Source organism: Nomascus leucogenys, chromosome 14, assembly GCF_006542625.1.
Source record: "Nomascus leucogenys isolate Asia chromosome 14, Asia_NLE_v1, whole genome shotgun sequence".
Taxonomy (NCBI): domain Eukaryota; kingdom Metazoa; phylum Chordata; class Mammalia; order Primates; family Hylobatidae; genus Nomascus; species Nomascus leucogenys.
The window spans coordinates 87,087,882-87,114,679 of NC_044394.1; the positions used below are offsets into that span (position 1 = coordinate 87,087,882).

General features: G+C 55.7%; 1 protein-coding gene across 4 annotated transcripts in view; it reads left to right on the forward strand.

Moving 5' to 3' along the window:
• Positions 1–4,617: 4,617 nt before the first annotated feature.
• Positions 4,618–26,798, forward strand: part of RBFOX3 (RNA binding fox-1 homolog 3) — a 519,986-nt gene continuing 497,805 nt past the window's right edge. For 2 of the 4 annotated variants that reach the window (XM_030828188.1, XM_030828192.1), the window contains exon 1: positions 4,618–5,025. The gene's annotated coding sequence lies outside the window, so the exon portion shown is untranslated. The remainder of the gene's footprint in view (positions 5,026–26,798) is intronic. The other 2 variants (XM_030828193.1, XM_030828195.1) reach the window with 2 other exon arrangements.

The window sequence follows — 26,798 nt, forward strand, 5'->3', positions numbered from 1 at the left end:
CTGGAACCGCACCTGCCCCACACTTTACAAGAGCCTCTTTTAGGGAGTTCATGGGCAAGGCATGAGGGGCTCCTTGGCTGGGGCTTCTGGCAAGTTGGTGGGCTGATGTGTGTTTTCTGTTTCTTTATTCCCTGTGGCCACCTCCTGTTGCTAAGAGTAGATCAAAGTAAATGCTTCTGTAGGGCGAAATGAGGGTCTTCAGCTTACATAGGTGGCAGTGCATGGAGAGGAAAACAGGCACTCCACTGCAACATGGCCTGAGCCGGCCAAGCACAGAGGGGAGCAGGGGCAAGGTTCACCTGGCACTGAAAGGGTGGTACAATGGCAGGAGGCATCTTGGTAATGACAGCCCTCCACATGTCTGAGCCCTAGGCAGCTGGACATGCCACCACCCTGCTCTCATCTGGACTGGCAACCTCTTGCCTGGTACACAGCTGCCCTCCTGCCATCCCTCCTCTCCCACTATGTGGATCCCTGCCCACTTACTAGATCCTCTGTTTCTTCCCTCCCTCATTGCCCTCTTTCATGCTTTATGCCCTTGTTTTGTTGGAGCACATCCTCTGGTAGCTGAGAGATGGTGTGTGGGAAATAATTTTGTCGAGACCTCGCATGTGCAAATGTCTTTCTTTTAATCTCACATTTGATTGTTAATTTTGTGAAGTGACGGATTCCAGGCCAAAAATCACTTTCCGTCAGCTTTGGAAGGCACGCTCTGTGATTGGTTAGCTTGCCCTCTTTGTGTTGAGAATTCTGGAGCTATTCTCATTCCTGCTCTTTTTTATGGCACCTGGAAACTTGGGGAAACATCTTTTTTTGTCTTCAGTGATTTACGTTTCAAGATAATATGCCTTGATATGAATCAATTTCCATGGATTTTGTGGACAATTTGGAAACTTATTTCTGGAAAAAATTTCTTAAATAATTGATGATTTCCTTTCTTCTTTTCCTCCTCCTCCTTCTCTCTGGGGGCCCTACGGGGGTGGGGGTTAGGAATCCTTTTGTGTTGAGCCTCGTGAATTGATCATCTAGTTTTTTCATCCCCTCTTTCTTCTTTTTCTCCTCTTTGCCTTTTTGCTTTGCCTTCTGGGGCATTCCCTTACTTTTCTCTTCCAGCCTGTCTGTTGAGATGTTTTGTTTCTGCTCTCATGCTTTTAACTTCCCAGCTTTTTTGTTCTCTAAATGTTCTCCTTAAAATAGCACCCTGCTCTTGGTTCATGGATGCGGTATCTCCTCTGATCTCTGGGAGGATATTAAATACGGCTATTTCTGATATTTTCTCCTCCCTGCCTAATATCTGTTTCCTCGAAGTCGGCCCCGCTCTGTTGCCTGTTTTGGCGGCTCTTTCTCATGAAGGCTTTCCGCAGGTGTCTGGTCATCCTTGGCTTTCTACTCACGTTTAGGGGGGCTGCAAAGCTGGTTGGCAGCTCTGAGCAGGGAGTGGGGCCTGTGCTTGGAAGCAGCAAAGCTCTGTCTTCAGGTTTCCCCTCTGGGTGCTGGTGAGATTCCCCAGAGGAGATTCTTCCGGCCTCCTGCCAGGACGGTGGAGGTCAGGATGCTGACAGGTGCTGTGAGGGAAAAGGGGGCTCTCCGTGCAGGATGCCCCTCTGTCCGCAGTGTGTGGCGGCCCCCAGGCCACAGAGGCTGCTTCAGCGTCCCCAGGGAATAAACCTCCAGAGGGGCTATCCGAGGATCTCCAGGCTTCCCCAGGTCTTGGGCCCCACGGCTTCTGAAAGTTCTAGGGGTTCCATTGTCAGCCTTCCCTGCTGCTGGGCCGAGACTCAGCTCCGTGAGGGCGGGCCACCACTTCTCCTGTGCCTCCCTGCTGCCCACAGCTGGCTACTGTTCTCTTTTCTCCTGTTCTCCAGGTCATTGGGGTTTATGCCTTTTTAAAGTTATTCTTATTTGAGACGGAAGTCTCGCTCTTGTTGTCCAGGCTGGAGTAGTACAGTGGCGCGATCTCGGCTCACTGCAACCTCCACCTCCCGGGTTCAAGTGATTTTCCTGCCTCAGCCTCGCAAGTAATTGGGATTACAGGCACCCACAACCACACCTGGCTAGTTTTGATATTTTTAGTAGAGACGGCGTTTCACCATGTTGGCCAGGCTGGTCTCGAACTCCTGACCTCAGGTGATCTACCCACCTCAGCCTCCCAAAGTGCTGGGATTACAGGCTTGAGCCACCAGGCCCGGCCTCTTTTTAAAATTTTCTCTTTGTAGTTTTAGTGGGATTTTTCAGAGGGCACGAAATTAGCTCTGTGTGTTCAGTCGTCCTATTGGCCCCAAGCCCAGTCTCCCTGTGTTTCTCTCCTAATGATTATTGCCAAGGACTCCCCAGTCCTCCCCATGTGCTTACTTTTTAAAAATGAAAGTTTCCAAATCAGAGGTTTTAAAAATTCTCTTAGATGACATCCCCAAATGGAAAACCTCCCGGTTAGTGCTGGTATGTCCTGCTGGCCCTGACACTTACTCTCTTCCGGCCAGATCCCTGTCTACGACAGCTGAGCGTGAAGGGCAAACTCTCTGGGGCTGGTAATGAGGCCGGCCTGGCTGGGGCCTGTTCCCAAGGGGTATCCTCACGCGCGGGCCCTGTGGCCAGTTCGAACCACAGAGGCCAATTTCAGTTTACCACCTGGGCGTCTGAGCAGGCCCATCATGTCCTGAGTCCTGGGCTGGGACTGGTGGAACTTGGAACAAGATTTGGTGCTGTCTTCAGAGAGCTCTTCTAGAACGTCCCCAAAGAATGATTTACCGGGCCCTATGCTTTGCAGGGATTCCTTTTCCACTCGGGCACACAGCTCTGCCAGGTAAGTGTGTCCCTACTTCACAGGCACATGCAGAACTCGCGTGGGGAGCTGAAGGGAGACAGAGATGGGCTCGAACCCCACTCTTTGAGAGGTTTCTGAGAGGAGGCTCCAAAGGGCAGTAGGGTCTGGACCAGAGAGGAAAAGACTCCCCAGGGAGAAGAAATGTGGGCAAGGGACAAGCGGGACCGACAGGGGGCGCTGCTGGCACAGCGAGGCAAGAGCCCTGCCTGCAGGGAGACAGGTGCCTGCCAGGCAGTGGCTGGGCCCAGCCGGGAGTTGGAGGCCACGAAAGCCTGGACCATCTGACAGCAGAGAATCGAGAGGCCCAATTAGGGCTTTTGAGCTGGAATGCGCCATTTCAAATCCGGGAGCTGGGGAAAGTTCAGTCAACCAGGCAGCTGCGTTGCTCGTAGACACGGCATTTATCTGGTGGTTAGCTGTAGAGCTGTTTAGCTGTATGCTTGGAATTGTATAACACGATTCCCACAGGCCAAGACAGATCAATGACCCAGACAGGCTGGAGGGCCAGAAATTAAAAGCATGACGCTCATAAGTGGGCAGCGGCCACTGTCTTGGCCACCGTCTCTGCTGCCCTGCAGAGGGGGGCAGCCAGCAGCCCAGAGCCCCCAGTACTGAGAAGCTCCAAATCCATGCCCCTCCCTTCCCGGCCTCCGGGTCTTCCAGGCCCCTACCAAACCCCAGATTCCATGATGTGCTTTTCACCTCACACAGAAAAGCACGACAGTCAGGTGCGAGGCGGAGGCTAATTGTTCCAGGAGCAGCCTTCAGGAGCAAAAGCAACATGGGTACCGGTTTGGATCTGTTTCTGTGTAGATTGGAAATGTCCTTTGATGGTGCAGGCTCGTTCCTCCAGCCTGGGTGCTGCACCAGAATGTCTTTTGTTTTGGAAATGATTACTCAGCCTCCTGCCTAAACCTGTTTGGGACCGTCCAGACCTTCTTGCCCACTTTTGGTGTTGTGTGCCGGTGGTGGGCTGACCCCAGCAATAGATCTCTCCTGCCTTTCCAGAGGGTCCCCACTCCACTGTGTCCTCAGCCTCTGCTCTCCTGCTCCCTCTGCACCCAGGATAGAGACCCTCCCAGAACTCACACCAGGCCCCTTACCCTAGATGCTGGGGGAGGCTGGGATTGGGGACAGGAGCTACCTGATCTTTTGATTTTAGGGAAATCCTAAGCTGACCTCCCTCTCCGGCCGGGTGCAGGTGGAAATGTTTAAATGGGTTGGGTTGGCCAATCTGGACTAACAGCCGGGAGTGGGCCCAATCGCTTCCTTTCCAGTGATCCCCCAGGAAGTCAGGGCACCTGGGCCTAGTAAGGGGGTTTGGGGCGTGTGGGCAACTCAAAGGCATGGCATGGCATGGCCTGCGGGGTGGGGTGGCATTCGTCCCTGATGCTTGGTGACCACGTCCCGTTGCTGGGGATCCCTGGGCCTGGGAAAGAAAAATGGCCCCCAGGGACAGCGAGGCACAAGGGCAGGGTCCTGTTAAGGGTCACCTGGGCTGATCCGCCCGCAAGATAGCCTGGAGGTGGGGAGGGGCAGCGGGCTTGGGGCTGCCCTTGAAGGGACCAGGGCAGCACGGGGTTCTGGGATCTCCCGTGTGTACCCCACCTGTTCTGTGCCCCTGCCCCGAGGAGTTGGCGCTGAAGGCCGCAGGGTGCTGACCGCCGAAGCCCACCCGGTCATGGCTCTCCCCGCTCCGCCGCCCTCCCTGGCCGCGCGACAGCCCTAGCCCCCTCCCATGCCGCGCTGCGCGCTCCGCCCGAGCTGCCACCGCCGCCCGCGCCGCCCGCGCCGCCGCCGCGTGCTCCTGCTGCCGCCTCGCTCCAGCCGAGCGAGCCAGAGGAACGAGAGAGAGAGAGGGAGAGAGAGAGAGAGAGAGAGAGAGAGAGAGACAAGGAGGGCGGAGAGAGGAGGGAGGAGAGAGAGAGAGAGAGAGGAGGCGAGGGAAGAGCGAGCGCGGGTCTGCTCCGAAGCTAGCAGAACCTCCTTGGACAGCGGCCCTAGCCGGGCCCCAGCAGCTCGCGTGGTCGGAGGAGAAGCAGCTGCCACAGCTGCCGCCCGAGCCCGGCCCCGCGCGCCCCTTGCCGCCAGCTCGCCGGTGCCTGTGCGGCCCCAGGACGCCGCTGCCCGCTCAGCGGCCGGGATGCAGCCGGGGCATGGCCGCCGGCCCCCAGTCACCTGCCGCGGGGAGCGCTGAGCCCGTGAGTAGCCCGGTCCTCGTCGCCCGCCTCGCCCTGCGGCGGTCATTCCCATCGGGCTGAGCTGGGGGAGGGGGGCATGGCCGCGGAGGGGCGCATGGGACCCCGCAGTGGGAGGCGGGCTGCGGAGCGCGGCCGGGGCTGACCCGAGGGCGCGTGGGGTGGGGTGGGGTGGCGCCCTCGGGGTCAGGGGTCCCTGCGCGGGGTCGGGGTCCCTGGGTCCCTCCGGGGCTGGGGTCCGGACGCTCTGTCCGGCCGTGGGCCAGAGGGGTGATTTTGTGAATGGGAAGGCCCGGGGGTCGGGCTCCATGGAGACGCCGGGGAGTCCCGCGCGCTGCGTGGCAGTGGCAGTGGCGGTGGCGGTGGTGGTGGCTGTGCCGGCGGCGGCGGCGGCGGCACAATGCCCGGCGCAGGGAACTCCCCGGCGGGGGGAGGCAGAGGCGAACGGAGATCCCGGTCCCGCGGGGCGCGTCCGAGGAGGCAGCCGGAGCCCGCGCGGGTGGGAGAGAGGCTGGCGACCCGGCGGTGGTGCAATGTGCGTCTGTCGCGGCACCCAGGCCCCGAGAGAGCCCTGCCGGGGTCCTCTGAAAGGAGGGTCGCTGAGAGGTTGATGACCCAAAGGAGTTGTGGGGAGGAAGGGGCTGCCACAGCTCCCCAAATAGGAGCGGGGCCCGCTGCACCGCGGTGTGCGCGGGGGCCGAGCAGCTTGGGGCGAGCGGCGCGCAGGGCCCTACAGGGGGCGGGTTGGGGGCGCTCCGGGCCGAGTCCCCAAGAGCGATAGGAAGGCTCGAGCGGGAGCAGAGGCTGCCTCTCTGAAACCTCGGCTACCCCCAGGGCCTCGAGCAGCGCGGCCGGGCTGGGGAAGCCGGGCACGCCCCTGGCCCAAACTTTCTGCCCTGGTGGCCCCGGGCGATGGAGGGGCTCGCCCGGGGCGTCTGGGGCTCGCACCCTCGGGAAGGTGGTCTTCTGTGGCGTCTCGGGGTGGCGCGAGGCCAGTGGTCATTTTGGTGCTGCGGGTCGCAGGCCCCATCCCCCGGACGCGGAGCCTCCTCTGGCGCGCAGCCCTGCAGTGTCGGTGCGGGGACCGAGACGCGGGGCCCCGCGTGGAGGGGCATTGGGAACCTGTCGGGTCCCCAAGCGGCCCTGGGATCCCTGTCTCACGTGGGGTGGGGGCGGGATGTTCCCGGAGTCCACTGGCGGGGGCGGGGGCCCAGCGAGGTGGGGAGAAACTCTTGGACAACAGAGCTGCCTCCCCCTCCCCTTTCCGTTCCAGCTTTGGCGAGGGACCTGATTTATTTAATGATCACTTTTAAAAAGGACTCCCGCGGAGCCGCTAGTCCCGACGCGCGAGACCACCTCGCGGTGGAGGCTAAGGACAGAGACCCAAGGGATCCATCCCTGGGTTTAGGTCCCCCTTCCTGCCCCAGCTCGAGGTGAAGTCGCTTCTCGGGCGCGCAGGTTGCTAATTTCCTGCTCAAAACGCAGGCTGGACTTGGGGACGCCTTGGGCACGCACCCGGGCGCCCCAGGCACTTAGCGTGGAGCAGGTAGGAGGCTAATGGAGTGGGGTCGCCCGTAATGAGGTCTTTCAGCCGGAAGCCGGCTTCGGTTTTACTGGTCTGCAAAAAATAATGGAAAAAAAAAAGGTATAAACATTGCGGCAGAACCTGCTCATTAAGTGTGCATCGCGGATTCGGGACGGATGTCTTAATTAGGCTGCGTTGTTCACGGGGATATTACACTAATTAAAACCAGACCCTCCAGGTGAGCGAAAATTGTGAAGGGAGAGAGGAAGCAAAGTTGTGGAGAAGGCGCTGCCTGATGAAAGCCGGGTAGGGGCCTCTTGCAGGGGCGCCCCAGGTCACTGAGCGCCGGCGGGGTGGGGGCGTGGGGGCGGCATGGCTGGGGCGGAGGAGGGGAGCCTTCTTAGAACCATCCCGGCGCGCCATCCTTCTCCGCTTCCTGCGGGCGGGCGAGGAGCTCCCTTTGGCCGAGGACCGAGGCTGGCCCCCCCGCCCCTCCCCCAGGACTGGAGGCCTTCCTGCGTGGGCGCCTCGCTCACCGCACACTCCTGGAAGCAACGCTTAACCCCTCATTTCCTGGCTGACGGCTTCTGGGAGGGCAAGGCTGTCCCCAGGAAGGCGACAGAGCAGGTGACGTGGGGACCCCTGAAGAGGTTAAGGAGCAGAAGCACGGTTGAAGGGACGCACCCAAGCCGAGACAGCCTGGGCCTGGTGAGGTGGCTGCTTGCGTGCAGCAGGGGTTGCCACTGGTGCTGGGCGTTTGCGCTTGCACGGCTGGGGTTTTCTGGCGTGAGTTGTCCATTTCTAGCAGCTATCCACCCCCCTCCCCCCAAAGAAAAAAGGGAACCTGCGTGATTGCTTTGATCCACCTTCCTCAGGGGCTTGGGACCTAGAGAGACCCCTGCCCACCCCGGGGACCTCGGGTCGCCTCTGGTTGCCAGGAGGAGTCAGGAGTCCAGGGAAGTCCCTAGGCTCCGCCCCTTACTCGGATGGGCCTTTGCTACAAATGCTCCGCACCCAGTGACCTGGGTCGGGAGCCACAGCGGAGCTGGGAGTATTCACTGCCCTTCTGCAGGCACCAGAGGCTGATGTCGAGGGAAGGTGGCGGCATGGGCGGCCCCTGCCTCTGAGTGGCTCAGCAGGCACTCAGCGGGCGCTAGCACCAAGGACAGGGCCAGGGCCTCCACAGCCTGCCCTCGTCGCCCTCCCTCCTCTGACAGGGTCCCAGGGCCGCTGGAGGCGCTGCGGGCGCCCGCCCTCAGGCTGCTGAGGACATGGGGAGGGCTCCCGAGGCTCATTCAAGAGCCAGAAAAGCCCAGGGCCTGCGAAGAGGTAATTACAGCAAGGAGGCCTCCTGGGTACCATTCCAGAGTGGACCTTCTGTCCTGCGCCTGTCACTTACTCAACTTGGAGCGTGGCTGATGGCGCATCGGTGAAATGGAGAGATTATCGGGCTCTTTGGTGTCTGGGGATGAACTAAGCGCTGTAGTGGCCAGAGAAAATGCCATCTTCCCTGGCTGGTTCAGCCCTGCTGCCTCTCCCCTGCAGCCTTCTTTGACACCTCTCTCCCAGCCATATTCAGCCCTGGCCTAAGGCGCCTTCATACTGATGTCTGGCAGTTGGAGGTGCCTTGCTGCTGAGGGCGGGGGCCCTGCTTGGTTTATCTGCCCCCTCCCTCCTATATGCAGATGGTGGTCTGACCCATTATGCCTGTGCAATTCGGAAGGAAGGAATGCATAAGTCACGCTCCTATCCCACCCAGAAGTGCCAGAGTGGTGGTGGTGGGGGGGCAGTAAAGAGAGGAAAACATGTCAGTGGCCAGAGCCACAGCGCTGAATGCGAAGCTGCAATATTATTTTCAGCCCTTGCAGGGTGGGGCTTCCCTCCTCCAGCCCAGCCCAGCCCAGCCCAGAGCCTGCAAGTTTTGGTCGGTTGTCTCCCTGTGTTTATTTATCTCCACACTCCTGCTTGATACTCTGTTATAAAGACAAATGGAACCTGACACGCAGCTGGCATTTGGTGAGGGATTTTTTTCTTTTTAAACAAGTGAAAGGGAAAAAGCCATCTTGAAACTTTCTCCCCCTTCAACAGAGACCCGTTTCCTCAGGAACCTACCGTTCCCTAAATCCCTGCCTGCCACAGGCCCCTGCTCCTGGCACAAGGCACCGGCTTTATAAACACATCCCGTTTGCACCTCCACCCTTTGATAAGCTGCAGCATCTCTCCACGCTCTTTCATAAAGCAGCGCGGTATTTTCACAGGCTCATGAAACATTCAGGCAGCCTCAACATCTTACTTTCTGCTGCCTCTCTGAAGTAGGCTGCTCCCTGAGCCATCCCTGTCCTCTATAACGTCCTGGGTCTATCTCCCTCTCTCGCTGTCTGTCTGTCTCTTCCTCTCCCCCACTCTTTTTTTCTCCTGTGCTTTCTGAGTGGCACGGATGCTTAGTGCGTGATTGCCTCCTTGTGTGACCTGTGAGGGTTGAGGACGGCTCTTGGTTAACAGTGGCCATGCAAGGAGCATTGCATACATAAATATGCTGTGCATACACAGCGGGGCCTGTTCTGGGTTGGGGACCCACAGACAGACGAGTCACCTCCCTTCAAGAAATACCATGTGATACAGACTGATTTGGTGTATAAAATAGACATTTTTAAGTGCAATGCACTTAGTAAATTAGTTTGCTATCACAGTTTCTCCAACACATAGACTGACACCAAAACACGCCTTAGAGGGAGACTGGAATAATAAAGAGTATAAAGTCTGTTACTTTATTTGTAGCTCGGGGCGAGCTCACAGTCTATCAGCTGCATTTTGAAAAGTGTGGCCAGGGTCTAGGCGGAAGGAGCCGTTCTGGATGCATCTTGCTTGGGTACCACAGGAGTCCCCCTCTTGGCCTGGGAAAGGACCATCCACCATCTTTAATTTAGGGGCCTAGGGATGTGCTCCACTGTGGGATAGGACTCGTACAGAAATTACAAGTGCTAAGTGGACAAGTATGTTTTCTCCCAAAGCAAAGGCCAACTCTCTGGCACAGGGAGCTTGGTGTCATCAGGCCTCTGATCCTGGCCCTTACCTGTAAGACACGTGAGGGCCTTGATTGCTCTGGCCAGGCGTCCTTCTGGTTTCTTCCTGGTCTCTAGACAGACCAGCAGCTAGAGGTGGTCTCCTTGCCCTTCCTCTCCCTCCTCACTGCTGCTGCCCCTGCCAACTCTCTGCACTCGAAACATTGACCAGACTGTGGTATCGAAGGCTCTGCAGTCAGGGAAAAGGGGACAGAAGAACAAGGGATGGGGTGCTCTCCTCTGTAGGGAGTGTTCCCCTTGTGGGTAGAGAAAGCTGTGGCTTGGGGAAGCTTTTTAGAAGTGAAAATCAGTCTTCCCTTAGATCCATCTCCACTCCTTCTGTGTAGGTTGGGGCCAGGTCTCGCGGGTTCCACCTGAGAGGTGGGTTGTAACTTGCTGGCGTCAACTTGAGTTGGGGGTCCTCAGCCTCCGTGGTTTCCTCTTAGGACCAAGAGCCAAGCACTTGCTATTCCAAGTTTTCTTTTAAGGTTTAATTATTTGTGCTCAGAACATATTCCCAGCAGAAAAAAGAAAGAGGAAGAACATATATATTTTTAGGAGGAGTTTACTTGCTTATTGCTTTGGTTAGCGGCTGTGCTGAGAGCTTTCTCCCAAGATTCCAGAAGAACAGAGGCCTAGGCGGAGCGACCGCACTGTACCTGGCCATCTCCCTACTGGACCCACCGCTGGTCATCAGCTCTGTATGCACAGGTCTCTGCTTGGCTGGCTGCTCCATATGTGGGGAGGTGAGCCCACCCTTCCTTGAGCGCTGGGCTGTGAGTGGAAGCCAGCTGGCGAGGAAGGTAGCTGGGTATGTCTATTTTAGCCCTTTTAGAAACTAATCCCATTTGCAGGCGAGGAAACTGCCTAAGCATAGAAAGCTGCCACCAGCCAGCCCCTGAACAGTTTCAAGTCCTTGTTTGGGGGCCTGGTTGAGATCATAACATGTATCTTTTGTGCTAGAGAGGAGAATCCTGTGTGCCTTTATTTCTCCAAGGCATCCTGTCTTGCTTCAAAATTCTCCCTCCATCAAAACAAACAAAGGTAACCCGGACCTCCAGATCAGATTCTCTTCTGCAGAGCCACCAATACAGTAGTGGAGGCAGTGTACCACGCAAACCTAGGGCACATTCAGAGTTCTGCCCATGAGCAGCCCAAACACCATGGACTGCAGTCCTTCTCATCCACGTCTCCTTGTCTATGACACCAGGTGAGACCCAGGGATGAAGACGGCAGGAATGGTGGTCCCTGGAGTCCAGGTGCTTCTGCCCTTGCTCTCATCCTGCAGTTCACGTCCTTGGACACCAAGCAAATGCCGATTCCTGGGCCAGGCTCATGTCTCCGGATCGTTTGCTTTTAGGCAACAGTCATGAGAACATGGAGGAGCAGGCTATCCTCAGCAATGAGATTTTTGATGGAAAAATGGGAAGCTCTTTTGGAGCCAAAGGACATAGGATTTCCTTGTATTGGGAAGGTCCACAATTTGGAGAAAGATTTAAAGCAGTACAAACACCCCGGTACCTTTAGAAATCATTTCTCACTAAACTTTGATAGCTCCAAACTCTTACTCAACGCAAATTAGAGGTTTCTCTCCTGGATTACATCAAAAGCAACTCCTATTTTTCTGGAACTTTTGAGGGCTGGGGGCTGGCTGAAGCTCCAGGGTCTGTTCCTAAGAGCTTCTGGGCACCTTGGAATCAAGCACCTGCTGGTGACCTCTCCTTCCCCACCCCAGCCCACCCCACCCAACTTTTTAAAAAGCAATGGCAAGAAGGCCTTTTTAGCTTTTTGTTTTCAGCAGCGAGGTATGAGGATGACTTTTTAATGCATCACATGGGAGAACCACACACACCGGTATGTCCCGACGTTACTTGTCACATTGAGATCTGAGCAAAAAATGGAAATCCGGAATACGCTTTAAACTGGGTCTGTGTACAGGCTCCTGATGGGCTCTGCAAATGCCTAATAACTTGGTGTTGACACCTGCCCTTCACCCTGGAGGTGTGGCTGAGTCTTCACCCAGTTAGTTTCCTTATTCATGGGAGGTTCGGAGGTTGTACATCTTGGCAGCTCCCCACTCCCATCAGCTGATTCTTATAAGAATCACCCTTTGCCCCTGGGGCACACACAGTTACATGCACATTGAAATGAAGTGACTTCTGAGCAAGGCGGTATGTCAGTTACCTTTCATGAGACCTTAAAGCCCATCAGGGCTGGCCGCACAACCTGTGGGTGTGGTGAGTGGATTCGGCCTGCACCTGCTGGCTGGTGGGAGGGCACTGTGCAGGGACAGCCTGAGGCCAGAGCTGACTTCTGATGGTGGCAGTGTTGCCTGCAGCATACCGCTGGGGAGGGCGTGCCACCCAAGGCAGGCTCTGGAACCTCAGTTTACCCAGCTGAGAAGCAGGGACTGCTGCGTGGATCAGGCAATCTATGTAAAGCCACTGATGTGGTGAGTGGGACCCTTCCCTGGAGCTATCCACCTGGTAGAGGAATGAGCATGTTGCTAGGGTTAGGAAGGGTCAGGGTTAAGGAATGGATTCTGAACTGTTCCCTGTGGGTACAATTATGACGCTGCTTTAAAAGAGCTCCTGATAAACTTGCAGATGCAAGGATGGAAACAATACTTAGCATGTCTCTATAGAGAGGCTGGGGTCTGAGGAGACCCTCACTCCCTCGGGTGGCCTGGAAGGGCTCCCTGTAGCAGCACCCAGCAGCTCATGTCCTTAGGAACACCCCGAAGCCAGGCAGAAGGAAGTGAGGTCCTGTCTATGGGGCCGTGGACTCGGTTGTTACCCTGGTCAGGCCATCCAGGGAATAACAGGGCTCCTGCCTGTGCTGTGTCCCCTCAATGGGCCCACTGTGCTCTCCCCATGCCTCCACTGCCAGCGGGGTGTCAAGAGTACCACAAGGAGGCCAGGGCAGGGTGGCTCACGCCTGTAATCCCAGCACTTTGGGAGGCTGAGGCAGGGAATCACCTGAGGTCAGGAGCTCAAGACCAGCCTCGTCAACATGGTGAAACCCCGTCTATACTAAAAATACAAAAAATTAGCTGGGTATGATGGTGCATGCCTATAATCCCAGCTACTCAGGAGGCTGAGGCAGGATAATCACTTGAACCTGGGAGGTGGAGGTTGCAGTGAGCTGAGATCACACCACTGCACTCCAGACTGGGCAACAGAGCAAGACTCTGTCTCAAAAAAAAAAAAAAAAAAGAAAGAGTACCACAAGGAGAGAGGGGCACTGCAGCAGGTCCTCTTGCTTTTGCAAAGGGAGTGGCATTGGGTCATCAGAGATGAGGCTCCAGACCATGCCAGCTGGATTTCCCATGAGGGAGAGGAAAGGAAGGAGGATCATGGCCTCCCTCCCCCAGCCCTTCCCGGGCTCCTCTGAGCCTATAGTTTGTTGCCACATTGCTTACCGTGCAGGCTGAGGGATTCCAGCCCACCCCTGCGTTCCATGTGGATATGTTTTTGGATCTCAGTTCTCAACGCATGAAAAGCCGAAGCACAGCTTTGCAAAGCCCATTAGAAAAAAAACAAAGTGTGTGCTTTTATTCTTTCTGGAATATTGACTATCATTGATGTGATGCCATTAGGCACAGCTGGGGGCCCCACGGCAGGGACAGGTGAAGTGGAACTAGAGACCCGAGGGGTTTCTTCCACAGGCTCCTTGTAGACCTGGGACGGGGCGTGTGGTTCACCGGCCTCCCTGGCTGCGTGCCCCCAGCTGCTGGGGAGAAGACCGACAGTGATTGATTGTGTTCCTCGCAGGGGTGCTATCCAAGGGTACATTATTCAAGTATTTTGGAATCTTAGCAGAAAAGAGAAGAAATTTAAGGTGAGAATTACTGTTGTCAGTGGCGTAACATTATAATCAACACTCCCAGACAGCCAACGCTGTGTCAAGCTTTATTGTCCAGAAGTCTGTTTGATATCTTGACAGCTGGGAACCTTCAGCTGATGGCCAAAGGGTGGGAGGGAGAGCAGGTGGACGATGGCCTGTGTTTGATGGGGGAGCCTGTTACCCTTTTCCTCACTATTAAAGCCTTGTGATGTTGTCTGGGACAACTTTATGGTATGATTAAAGGCCATCTTCCAGCAGGTACATTTTTCTTTCTCACCGGCAGATCTCATCCTAGGACAGTTGAGAAGGATACACCTAGAATCTGCATGCTTTTAACTCTATCGGCATCCCTGGGCCACGGACAGGAGACTTTCTGCAGATCTGCCCTTTGTGTTGGAAAATACGTCTGCTTGTGTGTGTGTGTCAGCAGCGTTGCCATAACCAGCATTCACTTTCCTGACTGGCCCAGGCTGCAGCATGCAACATGAGTGTCGCATGGGTACCTCCCCGCCTCTTAGACTTCTAAAATAGAGCCGTCTCTCCAGAACAGACAGGCACAACTAAGGCCAGATCACTGATAACAGTATCGGTATCTACATGCTAAAGACACAGCCCGCCCCCTTCCCATGGGGTTCTTTCCTTGGCAGAAGTCACCAAGGAGACTGACTTTGGGAGAAGTAATTTCTCCCCCTTCCAGATATGTTTTGCTCAAAACCTAGGAAGAAAACTCACAAGACCAGACTAGGAAAATTTCAGCCCCCAAGGATAATTTTTCAGAAAGTAATGAGCACTAGAAAATGGGCTATAAAGGAAGGCTTTAGGTAATAATCATAACTATAATGTTCACCACTTTGAAGTGCATTAATACATACTGAAATTACAGAAAATATTAAGTCTGCTGCAGGGGAAGGGGGCGTGCTTTGGAGCCTGTGGCTAAACCTCCTGGACCAGCTCTGTTCTCTGGGCCACAGCTGGGGCTATGTGGCCCCTGGCCTGTCCCTGCCATCACAGAGACACCCGCCCTAAGAGAGGCTCCTGTGCCCCTAGCTGGGGTCCAGTTGCAGACACCGTGAATGCTGGATGGAGAAGCAGTATCCCCCGCAGCAGGCTCCTTTTGGGGCTGTGATGTTTTATAGCCTGGCAAGGGAATGCCAAGACTCCCTGAGGGTCTGGCTCACTTTATCAGTGTCCTGCTGCTTGAGAGCAGAAGCCTGGAAGGCGAGGTGTGCAGACGCCCCAGCCGGGGCCCCTCGAGGCTGCAGTTGGGCTGAGGCATTCATTCCTCCGCAGGGGCCCCGGGGCTGGAGCAGCTGGAGCATGGCCGTGGTGGCTGCATGCTTTCTCCTGCCGCCTGGCTCTCTCTGTTCCCCTCCTGACCCCCGAGCCTCTGCCTCTCCTGCGTTCCCCTTCCTCACTCCCCTCCTTCACCTTCAGAGCCAGCGGACTTCTCCAGGCGGCACGCAGGCGAGGGGCTGGCAATTGGAGGTCAAGCAGTCTCAGCTCGGAGCAGTGGGAGGAAAGATTTACGGTTCCTCCCTGCCCTGCTTGATGGACAATTAAAGCCGTGCATGGTTGGAGGAGAGCAGTGTCGTGAAGAGTCAGGATGGTCAGAATAAATCAGTCACCTCCACTTAGACAGCTGAGCTAGACTGTTTCCCCGGGCCTTCAAGGTGGGAGCCCCCTGGGGTGTGGATTTGAAGGTTCCAGAATGGACTGTTCAAGGGTTTGACATACTCTGAGCTCCATCAGAGTCAGAGCCTGAAGACCCTGGGGGTCTCCTCACAAATGGGGCATGTGCTGTAGGGAATTAAGGGAAAATTCTGGATAATGTGTTTAGAGGTCGTTTTGTCTCCATGGCATCTGGCATCTGCAAGAGCCTCAAACCTGAATGTTTGGAAGTCAGGATAGTGGACCCCCACCTGCAAGCAGAGCATGTGCACGCATGTGCTTGTGTATGCTTTTGCACATGTATGTGTGCACAGGTGTGTGCATATTAGTACATGCATGTGCCTGTGTGTAGAGTGTGCACACAGGCATGCATGTGCATCCTGTATGTATGCATGTGTGTGCATGTATGTACACGTGCACAAGTGTGTTTCTGCATTTGTATGTGTACCCACATGTACCTGTGTGCATGCATGAGCATATGTATGTCATACATGTGTGAGCACATGTATGTGTCATGTATGGGTACTGGTGCTTGCCTCTTGGACATCGCAGGCTCCACTTGTGTCTTTAAACACACACGCCCCTCTGCAAGCCTGCCGGGAGCTGGGCTTCTGAGCATCCGCCAAGCCCTGCGGCCGTCCTTCTTCATTTGTTCTGTGTGTTATTTCAGTACCTTGAAGACTCTGGCAATTTCCTCAAGGAAACTTTGTCTTTGTGGAAATGAGATGCCAGCACTCCTCGGCCCTCCCACTGGCTAATTGATGATATGATCCTGCGTGGGAGACTTGCCATTCCTGGAAACGCTCTTTATTTCATGGGCCCCCCCCCGCCCCCTGCCCGCCATCATCTGATTTCTACGAGCTGCTGCACGTGAGGTACAGGGCCGGGCATTTGCTGTGACTCAGCCCATGTGCCAGGCCTTTCATTAACTTGGATATTACAATTATGTGCGCCAAGAGACTGCGAGGGCCATTTAGGATTTTTCTCTCTTTAAGAAAATATTCCTTTTTCCCCAGCCAGGTAGCCCAGCCCTTTGCCTCTGCAGCTGTGGCCCAAGCGCTCCTCAGCTCTCCCGGCACCGACCTGCAACAAACTCTTGTTGGGGGGCTGCGGCTCCGCCATGGTCCTGTCGGAGGTGCTCGGCGGGTGGTCAAGGCAGCCTGCCCTTGGGAGCTGCAGGATGTGGCCTGCTGCGGCGGCTTCACGGTCACGGCACGAATAGCAGCATGCGTGCTTTTGTGCCTGTGTGAGCGCACACACACCCCATCGGCACACGCGAGGATGACCTTTGGCATAGAACACCTGCTGCTGTGGCCTGCACAGAGAAGGGCTCACCCCAGGACAGCGGCTCCCATTCGCCTCTAGCAAGGCCAGCTGGACCTTTCAAGGGGCCCTGAGAATTTCCGAGTGTGGGCAGTGGGGTCGTGTCGTGCGGGGGTGGAGTTGCACGGGTCTCCTGTGCACGTACACACGCATGCTGGCCAGCATATTAGTATGCTCGCAGGGGTAGCCTGACCCTCTTCCCCTACTTAGGAGATGCGTGCATGGAAACTTGCCCCCGTGGTGTCTTGGGATGAATATTTGGGATCCTGGGGGATCTGGATTGCAGAGTAGCTGGGCACTGTAAGAGTTCCTGTAAATGTTGGGTCTCCTAGGGAGGGGGAGGCATGGAGTACTTCTCACTTCTGTGGGTGGGTGGAAGGTTGGGGAGGGGCACACTGGCTCAAGGTCACCCCACGGGGAACAACCTGATCTGAGGACAGACCTGCCTGGGACTCTGGAACTGAGATGAGACACTTGCTTCCCCCTTCAAAGGTCATGAGATTCTGGGGGACATGGGCTGCCTTCCATACGGTACCCACAAAGCTCATTGAACGCACCATTCAGATGCCTTGTTATCTCAAAAAGAAAGGCAAGAGTCCAACCCACTAAGCACCAAATAACAACTCAACAACTCAAAAACTTATTTTTTTAAACTTCCTGGAGTTGCCATGGTTACTTGCACGGTCCCTGCATCTCTGTTGCTCTATGTGGAGCTGCTTGGAGGAGGAATGAAAGCCTCCAAGGTTCACCCCTTGGAAGGGTCTGTTTATGCTCCTCTGTGGAGGAAAAGAGCTGGAGAAGGTAGGGATCTTCCAGGACCATGGGATGTGATTTTCCAACATTGCACTTCTGAGACGCTGGAGACAGAATTTGTCTCCCACGCTAAAATAATTATAGCCAGGAGAACAGAGAATACATCATTCTAAGTTAAGGTCCTTAACAACGAGGAGGGTGTGTGCGCGTGTGCATGTGTGTGAGTGTGTGTGCATGTGCATGTATGTGTGCGCATGTGTGCATGTATGTGTGTGCATGAGCGTGTGTGTGTGCATGTGTGTGCGTGTGCATGTGTGCACGTACATGGTCGTCTCTGCATTGCCACCACCTTCCTCCTGGAGTGCCCTTTTGTACTGGCCACATGTGTAAAGGCAGTGGCAGCTGAGGCCCCTGCACCTGTTGGTCAGCCTCCAGCAGGCAGCACTTCCTGCTCCTGTGGCTTGTGCCCAGGCAATGCTATTAGAAGGCAGATTTCTGCAGCGGGATTTTGGGGAGAATTGCTAGTGAGGGATGGTGGAAAGAGGGTGGGTCAAGGAGGAATAAAGAAGCCAAGACTCCTTCTGACCAGGCTCTTCTCTGCTCTTCAGACTGTGGGGTTCCATCCTCCTACCTGCCATGGCTCCATGGGAAGTCCCAGGGCCCAGATGTGGCCCATGCAGTCCAAAAATTAGCTGCAAAGAGGAGAGTCTGTGCTGTGGGCCAGCTGTTTGCCCTAAATGCCCCCTGCCTAGGGTCTGATTGTTTCTCCTCCATGGGATGGACAGAGTGGCAGGTCATTTCCACTTTGGGGCCCCTGCAGCCCCAGTGGCTTTTGGGGGTGTCTGCTCCCTGCTGGCCACAGGGTGAGTCTGTCCTCCCTCCTGGGAAGGCAGGAGCCAACCCCTGCCTATGGGGGGTACTTAGTAGGTGATCAGGGATGCAGAGGCTGAAATCAGGCGGTACCTTCTAAGTGTCGGGCTGTAGTGACAGGTGAGGAGGGCCTTCCCTGGCCCTTCTTGTCCAAAGTGGTCTCAACCTCTCCCTCTGTTTCCCACCTCACTAGGGCATCCCTTCCTCCTGTCAGGCAGGGCAAAGTGCCCCCCCAGCGCTGGTGCTGGGCCACAAGGCCACACACAGGACGATGGCAGAGGGCTCGCTCTTGGCCAGGGTTCTTGTTGTTTTCCCTTGTGCCTCCTCTTTCTGCCCTGGGTGGGGGCGGGCAGAAAGCCCTTCTGCAAGTCTGTAGGAGGACTGTGTCTGTCTTGCATCTTACCCGGCCAACCCTCTCTCATTCCCAATGCAAACCGGAGTCCCTGGAGCACAGCTGGGCTGGCAAGACCAGATTCCCCAATTTGAGGCCAGCCTTGCTCTTCCACGGCCAGGATATTTTAGCAGCAAGACAGGAGGTGATCTCAGGCTCCTGCATCGCCTTTTTGGCAAACTCATGAGCTCACAGTGCGAGGGCAGGTGCTTTCTCCAGGAAGCATTTGGGGTGAATGTGTGTGGCAGCCACGGCGGTCTCCCTCATGAAGTCCTTTCTTACGTGTGGCCAGCAGGAGGGAGGCCGAGGCCAGGGGTGACCCCAGCATTTCTCTTGCAGAGTCCTAGGAGTGGCGTGGCTCGTTAAGTAGATGGTGAAGGCCAACGGGAAGGTTTTGGATCCTTCTATCAACACGGAACATAGCGAAGCCATAGGTTATCACTGGGTGTATCTAAGGCGGTGAGCAAGTGGGACGTACTGACGTAGACAGGCACGCAGAGGACATGAGAAGCATCCACAGAGCCTCCCTCTGGGCTGAAGTCAGCACCTGCTTTCCATAGCACTTTCTGGGAGCTGTAATCAGCACTGAGAAGGAAGAGCAAAAAATCACAGATCCTGGTGGGCGTCTGCAGCTCCGTCTCCCGTATTGGGCTGTAAGTGCTTCGCGGGCAGGGGCTACAGCTGATCCATGTCTCCCCAGAGCACCTAGCATGGCTCTCTGCTCATAATCGTTCTCAATCAACATTTGCTGAATTCTGACAGCTGGCTGGGGGCAGGGGCCTTTGTGGCTCATTAGCTCTGTGGCCTGGCTGGGCCCACAGTGGGTGGCCCTGGTGGGTTTCCGTGCCTTGGTTATTTCTGTCTCTGGAGGCTCCACGGAGAAGGGGTAGGAGGGTGTGCCGGAGGCCCTGGCCCACCCCTGGCTGGTGCTGGGCACACTCTCTGCCTGCTGATCAGAGAGCCCCAGGGCCTAGGGGCAGAGGGCTGTCAGAGGAACAAGGACCCCGCTGATCTGCAGGAAAGCTGCTGTGGTTTCTGGCCCAGAGAGGAAATGGGCCCTGGTTCTGCCCTGAGGGCTCAGTTGGGCTCTGCGTCAGCCCCAGGAGCTTCCTCCCCTCCTTCCCTGGAAGTGAACCTTGGAGCGTGTGCAATTGTTTCCCAGAACCAGAGTCAGCTGCCAAATAGAGCAGACTGCCTCCGAAAGGGGAGTCTCAGATGTCTCTTCGAGCCACCCCTCTTTCCTGGGCTTGGAATGAGGAGGAGATAAGAGGGAGGAAAAAGTACCAGGAAGGTTCTGGATTGCTCTAGAAGATGCCAGATAATGCTGGAAGATATCCTGAGGCTCCTCCAGATGTGTGACCCTGGGGCCAGCTGCATCCTTCAGAGCGTAATGTACCCCGTCCACAGGGGAGTACGCTCGTGATTATTGATGCTAATGGAAAACAGAAGTGGAATGGATAATTCAAGATGGTAGATGAATCAATATTATTTATATTTAGCCTGTGAATGTGCTGCATATTTCTCCGCTGGCAGATTGGGCTTCACAATTATGTTTTGCAGAATCCAAGAATCTGCTGCCCACGGGCCAAGGGCTGCCACCTTGCTCTTCCTCTAGGAGGGTTTTTGGAATGCATAGGATCCCCTCGTGACTTGGCGGCCAGCTTAGAAGGAGGTGCCAGGTCCGTCCTCCCCTCTGCACGGCTGGCATGCCACTTCCCACAGGTCTCCCCGCTGCTAACACACTCCCTGCAGCAGGGGATTGGTTAAAGGCGTTCAAGAGAGAATGGCCTATTCATACACACGGTGGGTTTTAGGCAGCTGCTTTCCACGGATGTGGAAAGAGATCCACAGTCCATTTTAGTGGAAAAGAAAGATGGCAGAACCATCAGTGTGATTTAATCCTAAAGCGTGTGGACCTGGTGCACTGTTTCGTCTTCATCTGGTATTCTCAGTGCTTAGCCCAGTGCCTGGCACAAGGCAGGTGCCCAGCGAGCGGTTGCTGACTGAGCATGTTCTTCGCTGGGGCACTGTGGGGTTCAGTGGGAGGATCGAGTTCCTGGGCTGGGGACCCACGTCCGCTCCAGGGAGCTGCGTGTCTGCGTGCCGGTTTCTTTCCGGCAAGCTTGACCTTGCACCTTGGTGGCCCCATTACAGTCAGCCTGGGCACACCTGCAAAGTGGCTCTTTTCTCTCAATACCGATGGTTCTCCAGGCGGGGGTGGGGGTCATTCCTCCTGTTACTCCAAGGGTGGGATGAGGAGCACCATCCCAGGGAGGGGATCAGCGGCTTCTGAGGGTGTATCCTCAGGGCTCCGTTCTTGGTCAGCACTTGTGCCAAACGTGGTCCAGTCTGGTCTCCTCTTTGGGGACCCAGTAAATGCAAACCTTCTGGCCCTCTGTGTGGCACCCACAGGGGATGGAGGATAAGAGGAACCACACGTGAAAACTCAGAAATTCCCAGTGGAGGCTTCTGAGGGTGGCTTCCGGGGTGTGCCGAGGGTGGGGAAGCGCTGAGTGGGTGCTTCCTTGTATGTTCAGGGGTGCCCCTGGAAGGCCTCGCAGCTGCCTACACCCCTGGCCCCTGGACGCCAGGACCTTAGTCTGGACGTGGTGCTCTTTGACATCCAAGTTTTAAAAAATGGCCTCTGATTTCTAAGGTGCCTTATGTTAGAGGTCACATTGATTTACATTTCTGTATTTAAAAAATTGGCTCTGCTCACACTGCCCTCGAGGAAGAGTGCTGTTGGGTCCTGCAGTCCCAGGGACAGGAACAAGAACCTCGAGGTGCTGGGTTTGTGTGGCTTGAGTCCTCCCTGCGCAGGGGCTGGGCTGCACAGCTGGCTTTAGGCCTGGGTGGCCCTGGAGTGGACAGCTTCTGAAGTCAGCATGTGGGAGGCAGGGCCTGGAGGGGGCTGGCTGGTGGTGTGAACAGGAGCATCTGGGGACAGCAAGCCGTTTCCGTCTCTTTCCTTGCTATGGCCTGGGTGCCTCCAAAGGGTCAGGGCTGTGTCTTCCACTTCTTGTTTGTCCCTGCTGCCCTGCAGAGTGCCATTTCCACAGCTCCATATGCAGAATCTTCTAGAAGAAAGACCTTGTTTCTGGACTCACCCCTCAGTCTCGAAAGCTTCTAAGGGTTTTAAAGAACATTCCAGCACTGTCTCAGCCCTTAGCTCTGAGATCCTTCTACTTCCGGTGGAGAAGGTGGGTCAGGAGACCACCTCTCCCCTCCCTGGCACAGAGTAGGTGCTTAATCAATGTTGTGAGAACGCAGGAGGGACTGTCGTGCTGTCCCGACGAGTCAGACAGAAGCAGGTTCATTTTCCTCTACTGCGTGCTTCCTCTGTATCCCCTTGAACCTAAAAACAGCTGTCTCAGGAAGAGGGAGGAGACAGAGTTTGACTGACGGATTCCCCAGGTGCCCAAACCCTTTGGTCCAAGTGCCTCCCACCTCAGCAAGTGCCAGTGGGTTTTGGTTTCTGTCCTGGAGCCCGCTGGTGCCATACTCTCTCAATTTCCTCTCCTGGCCCTTGGGAGCAGGGAGAACAGACGTTGGGCCGCCGCAGATGACCAGCTGCCCGAAGCCAGGGCCTGAACTGGTGCCCAGTGTGCCCATCGGGTTCCGTCGCTCCCTGACTCCTCTTGTCGTTTTCAAAATCTTTTTTAGAAAACTAACATTTGTAGGAGCCACAACCACATCACAAACTTATCTAAAGTGAGCAGGCCACTCTGGTTCTCAGAAATTAGATTATTTTAGAATTTCATTGAATTAAGAAAGGATTCCTCCCTCGGTGTTCCCAGATCTCTGCCTCATTCTTTGGCAGCCCCTTTCTCCACGCCCACCCTCCCGTGGCCGATGAGAGATTTTCTGGCAGTGTCAAGGCAATGTGACCTGGTTCTGTAATAAGGAGGAGGCTTATTAGAATTAAGGCCTAACAGCGTTAAAAAAGCAATCTCTGCAAGATTGAGGCCACAGGGGAATTGTAAATTCTCAGCAAAGACCTCATTTAAGGATTGGAATAAAAACTCGGCATGCGTGTACAGGCGTGCACACATGACGTGCCCTCCAGAAACAGACTTAGTTTACAAAAAAAGGGCTGGGAGAAGGAGGAAGGATTGGGAGCTGCCAGGGAAGGGCAGGTGGTGTCCGTCCTGGTGGGATGTGGGGCCTCCTGGGGGCATCTGCCTGCCAAGAGTGGGCTGTGGACACACATGTTCCTCTCTCAGGGGTTTCCTCTGCACCTGCACCCCTCCCTGGAGCAGCTGCCACCCACCTCTGTCCCCTGAGAGTGGCAAGAGCCCAGTGTGGGCTGCCTTCCCTGACCCCCACCTCTGAGCACTCACACTTTTCATCCGGTGGTTGCTGCCACTAAGCAGACTGTGGTTTGGGGTCTGCCAGGTCAGGAGTGCAGGGGGCCATGGAAGCAGGGGTGTGGGGTGGTGGGTGTGCCAGGCTCCTTCTGGGCAGGGAGAAGGGGCAGGGGAGCACATGGCTGTGGGATGAAGTCTAAGGTGCTGCCGTCATAGAGAACATTTGGGATGCGCCAGGACTGCCTGTACATTTCCCTGTCAAGGGTCCCATGCTGCAGTGCCCAGTCTGAAACAGACAACAGCCTTGGTTTGGGCCTGCCGGGACCACCTTGGAGTGGCCGTCCCTGGGAGAGTCCTGGCGTCCTGAACCCGCTGTCCTGGGCTCAGCTCAGTGGGAGAGGAGGGAGTGTGTTCACAGAGCAGGTGGGAGTGTGGGGAGGGAAGCACTCTCCTGCCCAGCCTTCCCAGGGACAGGCAGTCCACGGGGTGACCTGGAAGGTCCCCATGGATCCAGCTCCAGTTGCCCACAGGGTGACCTGTTCAATAACACTGTATAAACGCACGTACACATGCACACACTACACACATGCACACCTGTCCACACACATATGCACTCACCACACATGCACACATGTGCACATACCACACATTCCACACATATCACACACTGCACACACCACACACATGCACACATTTACATATGCACATGTTCACACACCACACACATACACAGGCATGCATATGTGCACACACAACAATACTCCACACCCCCCCACACATACACATGCATGCATGCATCCACACACGACAATACTCCACACCCCCCTACACATACACATGCATGCATGCATCCACACACGACAATACTCCACACCCCACACATGCCACACACACATGCATGCATGCACACACGACATAGTCCACACCCCACACACACACGACACACACATGCATGCACGCATATGTGCACACACAATACTCCACCCCTGCACACACCCACACACATACACATGCATGCATGTGTGCACACACTACAGTACTCCACACTCTGCACACACACACTGCACACACCACATATGTGCACACGTTTACACATGCCACACACCACACATGCACACCCCTCCACACACCCTCCACACACCCTCCGTATGTGCACACATGGCTTTTATTCCATCCTCGTCAGGCTCCCGGATAACCTCACACCGGCTTCCTGGACTTGCTGTCAAACCAGCAATCTGTGCCCCAACCCTTGCCCCAGGCTCTGTTTTCAGGGGCTCCAAGCAGAGTCGGTGACCCTACAGAGAACACGCTACTGTTTGGGGCTGAATTCCAGAGGGGACAGGAGGCCCAAAAGGAAGGAAAGATGGGGATGGGCTGGTGGCTGGGGGCGGCCGCCACCTTCTGCTGGGACCTTCGCCACTGTGCCTGGCTTTTATCACTTCAGGCTGTGCCTGGAACACAGTAGGTGCCCAATAAATGTGTATCAAGGAGTCTGGTTTCGATCGGATGGGCACAGCCTGGCTGGGGGTTCTCCTTTTTGGTGCCAGGATTGGTCCTGGCCATGGTGTGTCTCCTGTCCCCAGGAATTCTAGAGTAGCAGCGTGGCTGTGACAACACTCTGAGTTTTGAGATGAAGGAAGCCCCTGAGGCAGGTGGGCTCATTCCAGCAGTGACTTCCGAAGCCTTGGACCCTGGCGACACCTGTGCCAGGCAGGGACACAGGGCAATGGGTGCTGACCCCTGGGACCACGTGACTGCCGGGGTCAGGAGGCCTCTCTGGGATCTCCCCTCATGTGGGAACCTTTATCCCCTATCCTGGCTTTTCTCCTGGACTCCTTGTTTCTGGAACAGTGAGCAGGCTTGGGAGGAAGGGGCAGCGACAGCTCTCTGCTCCCAGGGGCCCCAGCAGACACGGGAACTTCTCGTCCCTCTGAGGGCTGGGAAGCTGCTCGCAGGCTTCTTTTGTGCTCCCGAGAGGTTGGATGCTTGGTGAATTCTGAGAAGTTGGCTGCAGTCTTGAGGCCCCTTCTTGGGGTTCATTGAAGATTTCTTTGAGATTTGGGGTGGGGTCCATGCTGGCTCTGTTTGACATTGTCCTCCCGGGCCTTGTGGCGATGAGAACTCTTACCCCAGGGCTGAGCTGATGTCCTTGCTTTCTCCTTTTCGTTCTGGTGAGAAAGGGGTCATCTGAACGCCAGGAGGTGGACACGCAGCATCCAGGGAGAAGGCAGGGGAAGAGGTCTGGTCTCCTGCTCCACTTTCAGTGCCAGGTGGCCAGAATGAACTTCACTGGTATCCTGGATTTTCCACCTCCTTTCCTGGAGGAGCCCCAGCTGGGATGTCCTGGGAGGCGGACTTCCCTAGACCTCATCCCAGCCCCAGGAGACCCACAGGGAAGGCAATTTACATTTCAGGTCATTAAAAAATAAAAAAGCAACCCAAGGGGGCTGGGAAGGAAATAACAGCCCCAAACTTGGCAACAAATAGGTTGCAATTTTTGGAAGCTTTTTTGTGTGAAGAATGAGTTTCCAACTCTGCAGGAATATCCATGTGCCTTTTAAACAAAGGGCAATTATGTGCAATCCATCTTTGCTTTTGCGGGCTTCCTAGGAAGGATTCTTGGAGTCTTTGCCTCCATCTAGCCCCCTCCCTTTTAAAACGACAGTAATGTGAAAGTTTCCAAATAATTGCTTGTCTTTTACCACGTGCTATCTTGGCCCGTGTCTGTCCCCTATCAGGGCCTTGTCCCCTGGGGTTCTTGTCCTGGGTATAGGACGGATGGGGACAGCAAAGAAGTGTGTGGCCTGGGAGGTGGGGAGGCGGTGTTGGGGCAAAGCTAAGGCACATTGAGCAGCACAGGAAGCACCCCCAAATGGGGCATTTGTCTCCCGTCCCCCATGGCCCCTGCAGTGCCCTCCAGGGAATACATGGGGGGTGGAGGGCACCTTCCCTGCTGCCTCTTCCTCCTCTTTCCTTTTCTTCTTTTTAATCTGAGGGCTTCATTTTCCAGAAGCTGTCATTTTATATAAACCTCGCACTGAGGCACATCCGTTCTCACTGCCAAATCTCCACATCAAACACTGGTGTCCACCATTGAACTGACAGCCCTCCCCAGCATGCCCGGGCCTTGCCGAGACCTGGAAGGACAGACCCGTCATGGTGGGACGATGCAGGCCAAACCCACGTGGGGGTGTTGGGGTGTGTGGAAGGTGTCAGGGTGCGTGCGACCGCTCTTCACTGCCGTTCTCCAGAGCCTCGTCCAGGGGGTCCCAGCTCCTCCCCGTGTGTTTCTGGTACAGCCCCCAGGGCCTCCCAGGGAAGCTCCAGGAGCCTGGGCAGGCAGCAGGGAGGGGATTGGGAGGGAAGAGGCTACCTGTTCGGGCTGAATCATATCCTCCCAAAAAGCCATGTTGATGTCCTAACCTCCGGGACCTCAGAATGTGACCTTAGAGACAGGGTCTTCTCAGAGGGGATGGGGGGCCCTAATCTAACAGGACTGGTGTCCTTATCCGAAGGGTAAATCAGGACACAGAGGCAGAAACAGGGGACGGTGATGTGGAGAGACAGGGAGAAGACAGCATTTGGCTGGGGTGAGCCAGCCACAGGCCACTGACACTCAGGAGAGCACCTAAAGCCAGGAGAGGCCTGGGGCGGATTCTCGCTCAGAGCCCCCAGAAGGAGCCCACCTGCGGGAGTTCACACCCAGACTGAGACGGCAGCCTGCCGCAGCGCGACAGAATCCATGCTGTTGTTTGTGGCCACCAGTGTGTAGCCCTGTGTTATGGTAGCCCCAGTGCTAATGCCCACTCCCAGGCAGTTCCTTCAGTTCCCCACCCTTGAGCACTGCTATGCCCTGAAAGACCTGTCCAAGCTCAGGATGGGGTCTTGCTATAGGGCCCAGGCCCAAGCTCAGGATGGGATCTTGCTATATTGTCCAGGTCGAAGCTCAGGATGGGGTCTCACTATATGGCCCAGGTCGAAGCTCAGGACAGGTCTTTCGGGGGAGGGCCGTGCTTAAGGGTGGGGACAAC